General features: G+C 29.7%; 1 pseudogene; it reads left to right on the plus strand.

Moving 5' to 3' along the window:
- Positions 1–2,415: 2,415 nt before the first annotated feature.
- Positions 2,416–5,384, plus strand: LOC125819308 (homeobox-leucine zipper protein ANTHOCYANINLESS 2-like; annotated as a pseudogene).
- Positions 5,385–5,654: the final 270 nt, after the last annotated feature.

Below are 5,654 nucleotides of genomic sequence, written 5' to 3' on the forward strand. Positions count from 1 at the left end.
GTTGAGAGGTAGTTGCTTGTCATCCCAACGGACCCTCCATTTCATCTTTTAATGCTTTGTTCTAATTGAGAAATAAAGACTTGAGAGTTGTACTTATTTCTTAATTTTGCACTCTATGTATTAGTGGTTTGTACATGTAACAACCAGGTTTTGGGGTGTTAATAAAATGAATAAGTTTTCTACTTTTATGTTGTTCTTGCTTTATCTTTCTACATTTCTTTTGATTCTTTTGGGTTGAGGCTAATTTGTCTTAGTAAGGATAGACAAGTGTCATCACGTTCATTTTTTAGATTGTGACAAAATCACCCAGTATAAATATATACACCTACGAAGAATTATAAGGATCTTAATATAGAAATTTTTGAGGTGTTTAGCAAATATTGATGTCTTGGAGCAATAACGTAATTGTTAGAAAAAAATAATAGGAAATAAAAATTGAAGAAGAAGAAAACTTTGAGGCGTGTAATAACTTTCTTTAAAGAGATATTGCATGTATACATATTGGGAAAAATACAAACAAATCCCTTCAGAATATAACAAAGCCCTATGTTTATACATGCAAATTTTTCTTAGGCTATTTCTAGAGAATATTTATATTTATAGAAGTTAAGAGATGACTTTTCATAAGATTCATGTTCTTTCATGATCAAATAACTTTTCATATGAGTCATGTTCTTTCATGAACAAATGACTTTTCACAACAATCATATTTTTTTCATGAAAAAATAACAATGCATCGTCCCATCATAATGCAATAATATGTAATTATTTAATATTTAATAACTAGTATGATATTCCATATTATATATTCTATACAAGTTCGAGTGTCTACTTGTTCACAGTCAAAGTTGAAGGACATAAATATAAAATAAAGTTAATTAAATGTGCATATTTATGTATTATGTCAATTGGTCAAACATCTATATCATTATCTTTTGGTAAGTGAGTAGGAAACAACTCAAAGTTGACTCATTTCTCCTTCCAATCTAGAGAAAACTTGAACTATATATAACTATTACTAATCATATTTTTCAGACCATTCTAAAATTGCTTCACTAAGTTAATCAAGTAGTTGTATTCTTGAGTCTTCCCATTGATTTCTTCAAGTACTAAGCTAGTCGTGTTGTCATTCTATGTAAGTAATTTATATGCTAATTAATTCTTCATTTCTTTTCTACCTTTTTTGTTCCTATTTTGCAAGATTTTTGTAAATTCATTAAATTAAATACCCCATATATACCTTGTATGTCTGCATTCTAAACATCAGCTTTTAATGATCTCCAAGTCTAATGCTTTTTATTTAGTGGAGAGTAAACAAGGTTGTTTTTTGTTGGTTTATAGATCTTATAAGTTATCAATGTAACTTTTGTGATATATGGAATATTTTTGGGGAACATCTTATAAAATAATAAATAGTTCAACATGAGTTTAAGATGCGAAAATAAAGAGTTTTTTCGAGATCTTTGAAATTCTTTTTCATCTTTAATTAGATCTTTGAAATTATTTTTCATCTTTAATTAGATCTTTGAAATTCTTTTTCATCTTTAGTCAAAGATATTTGAAATTTATTTAGGGACACGATGAAATATAAATTGAAATATATGGGGTTTCAAATTTTAGGTTTCATGAAAAAACGAATATTTTGATAAAAAAGTGTTTTCTGTTTTTAAAATATCATTTGGTGTGAATTTAGAATAGAATTTTCTACCATCCTTTTCTTGAAAAATTTCCATTTACGATTTATTTTATCACCCTTTTCTCTCTCCTTTTTGTTATCCATAGGCCTCAAATGAATTTGTCTCTTGTGGACAAGCAATAATAACAACTATGTGTTAACCCTAGATAAATTTCAATTGACTACGTGAATATTCTCTAATTTTGCTATTTGGTATAAGCTCAACATAGATAATTAACTAATACGATATATTTTTTTCTATATTTTACGTCGCATTAGATGTTTTAGATATGACTTAAGACACTCCTAAAAAGAATAAGACCTAACTTAAATTTGTTATAATGACAGATGTGGATAGGTGAATTGAGTTTGATTTGTATTTTTTAAATAATTTTTTAAGTCTTTATTGGTAAAAAAAAATATAGTAATGGAAATGGAGTTAGTCTATAGATTCGTAATTACTAACTACTACCACCTTTCACGATAACTAGACGCTCCATTTATGTTACTATATGAGTTTAACTCTTTCTGAATATATATTGCTTCAATAAAATATGTTTTTCACTTATGCAATATAATTGGAACCAAATAATTCTCTTGTTCTAGTATCTTGATATGTTGTTTCTTTTCATTTACAATTACTTGGAACCAAATAATTTTTTAATTCTGGTATTATATGATCACATATGCATGATGATGAGTTGAACTGATACAATCTTAAATTTGTTCAGAAATAAAAGATGAAAGGTCATAGTGACATGCATGAGAGAAAAGAAAGTTTGATTAATGTTGTGATAGGCGGATTAGGAGAGGAAGAAATAGAGAGAAGTTCTATCGGTGACAACATAACTGGTGGTGTATCTGTAGATGAACCTGGTGAATCATCACCGAAGAGGAAGAAACCCATTAGGCATAATGCCGATCAGATTCAAGAGCTTGAAACGTAAGTATAATTCTAATTTATTTTGTACTTGTTTATTTGCTTATGTTAATTTTGATTTTTTGATCATTGTTTATTTTATACCATTGGGAATAGGTTTTTCAAAAAGAATTCACTTTCTAACAAAAAAGTACAACTAGAATTTGCAACAAAATTATCCATGGACATCAACCAGGTGCAAAATTGGTTCCAGAATAAAAGAACCCAAATGAAGGTGACGCATATCACACTTCTTTCCTTTAATTTATGTTTTTCTTATGTGAAATTTGTATAATTGATTATAAAAATGAATTGTGTTATTTTATCAGTTGCAATTGGAATTGTACGAAAATAAGACTCTGAAGCAAGAAAATGACAAGCTTCGCATAGAGAATATTGTAATGAAGGATGCCCTGGAAAATTCAATTCGTGACAATTGTAAAGAAAACATTGATGAGAATCAAATAAAGACTGAGCATGACCAATTGGAAGATGAAGTTAAAAGGCTTACCGCCCAAGCGTACAAATTAAGCTTATTTAATAAAGATGTAGTGCAGGATAAGATGGTGTTATTGAATCTTGCTATGGATGCCTTGAATGAGCTTTCTAGGCTGTATGAGAATGATAAACCTCTTTGGGTAAGCAGTTTGGATGGAGGTGGAGAAACATTAAATATTAAAAAATATGCTCGATTGTTTACCCCATTAATTGGCACAAAACTTGAGCATTTCACAACGGAAGCCACAAGGGCATCGGGTACAGTGGCTGACACCAGTTTGGCATTGGTGAATACACTTATGGATAAGATACGTAGGCTCTACATTTTAAATTCAATGTTTTCCTCTGTCTCATTTTAAGAACTATCATCTCCTTACCACCTAACCCTTATTTAACGTAAATAATTAGTTCTTTTTATTTTTATTCTTTTTAATTAGTTGTACTCTTACTTTTAATATATTTGACATATCTTTTTATTAGTTTTTTTTAGTGGTGCTTCAATTAGTTGTTACATATTATTTTAATCAATCAAATTTAACTTCAAGTGATGAAGACAAGTATGTGTTGACATGTTATATTTTTATTTTTTGTTATGTACTGTATTGTATATATGCAGAGGCAGTGGGTAGAGATGTTTCCATGCATTGTTGGAAAAACATATACTACTGATGTGATTTCCACTGGCATAGGTGGAAATAAGAGCGGTTCTCTGTTATTGGTATTTCTATTTACTTACTATTTTGATGAAAATTACATATCGTATTTATTTTATTATTACATGCACTAACAACTTGAAAGTAATGATTTGCAGATTAAAACCGAATTGCAAATCATTTCTAACCTAGTATCTGTTCGCGAAGTACAATTTCTCCGATTCTGTAAGAAACATGTTGAAGGTGTCTGAGCTATTGTCGATGTGTCTATTTACACAATTCAAGAAGGTTCACAAGAGATCGAAATTGAAAATGGTCGAAGGCTCCCATCTGGCTGTATTTTACAAGATATGCCAAATGGTTATTGCCAGGTAATTCAAAATAAATTGTCTTTTTATTTTGCATTTCATAGGCGTTTATATTTTTTAAAATTCAATGAGCTAGATTGCTCATATTTTATTAATTTTATTCTTGTTGATTTATTTTTATTGATTTTTTTATAATACAATTTATCTATTCATTGTAGTGCTTTGTTCTCTATCTGAATTTTTCTTTATTTATTCGGAATGAGAAAGATCAATTTTCTTCTAGCTTTGAGTAATGCAACTATTTAGTAATTGGTTGAAACATTCTATATTCTTTCTTGATAAAGAATTTCTTTTTATTATTTTTCACCTTCTAACCATGCAATAAAATTCTAATTGTCTAATTTTTTTATGCTCACTTTCAAATTAATATATTTAGATGCATTAATTTTTCTGCAATTTTTTGGTATCCTCGCATCATACCAAATGCAAGACCTAAATATTTTGCACACTCCCTCCTTCCATATTTATTGGCAAGACCACTAGAAATCTTTTTTGAGGATACATTCCTTGTAATTGACTATTTTATTTAATGGCTGAATTTTCTAAGTTGTCTCCAATAATGGCCATTTTATTTTAATTAATAATTAAATTAATATTTCATGCAAGCTCATATTTTTCTCTCTAGTGATTTTGTAATATTGATGAAATATTTTCAGGTTACATGGATTGAGCACATGGAATATAATGAAAATCTTGTCCATGATTGGTATTGCCCTTTGATAAAGACTGGTCTGGGATTGGTGCTCAAAGGTGGATGGCTACTTTGCAAAGACAATATTAGTTCTTGAAAGTGATGAAGTCAATTATTGATCCCATAGGTAATCATGCATAGAGGTTCAATTATTGTGACATTTATTTTTTTATACTTTTGAATATTAAAATGAATTGATTCTTATGTAGCTTTATTTGTGGCAGTTGATTTAAGTGGTGAGAGAGGTATAAGGATGTTGGCTCAACGCATGACGCATAATTTTTGTGCGGGGGTTTGTGCAACCGCTCACTATTGGGAAATAATTCAACTAGCAAATGAAGAAAATTCCAAATTAATAATGAGGACGAATATTAGTGACCTTGGTGAATCGACTGGTATGGTGTTAAGTGCTACAAAGACAATCTGGTTACCAGTGAAACACCAGCGTTTGTTCAAATTCCTCACTAATGAACAAATAAGGAGCCAGTGGAATGTCTTGTCCAATACTTATCCCATGAAATGAATGATCAATATTTCTAAGGGTCAAACTGTCGACAGTCACATTTTTGGATATTTCTGAGCTGAAGATCGGGAACTGATCTGTGCTTGATCTAGAAGTTGAGAACCTAAACCTATATCACGAGAAGATGTAGCACAAAGTATGCGTCAGTACTTGAAAGGTATTGAGTATGCAGGATAGAATAAAGCTGAACAACATACATAACTGAACAAAGAATATAACTGAGCAATGATATGAGATAAGCATGATGCTATACTGAAAATACTGAACATGAAATGATTAAATGCAATGACGTAGTTTATAACATGCTGACACTGAAATATGACTGTA

The sequence above is a fragment of the Solanum verrucosum genome, unplaced genomic scaffold (assembly GCF_900185275.1).
Source record: "Solanum verrucosum unplaced genomic scaffold, falcon-dt-bn FXZP01000207.1, whole genome shotgun sequence".
NCBI lineage: Eukaryota > Viridiplantae > Streptophyta > Magnoliopsida > Solanales > Solanaceae > Solanum > Solanum verrucosum.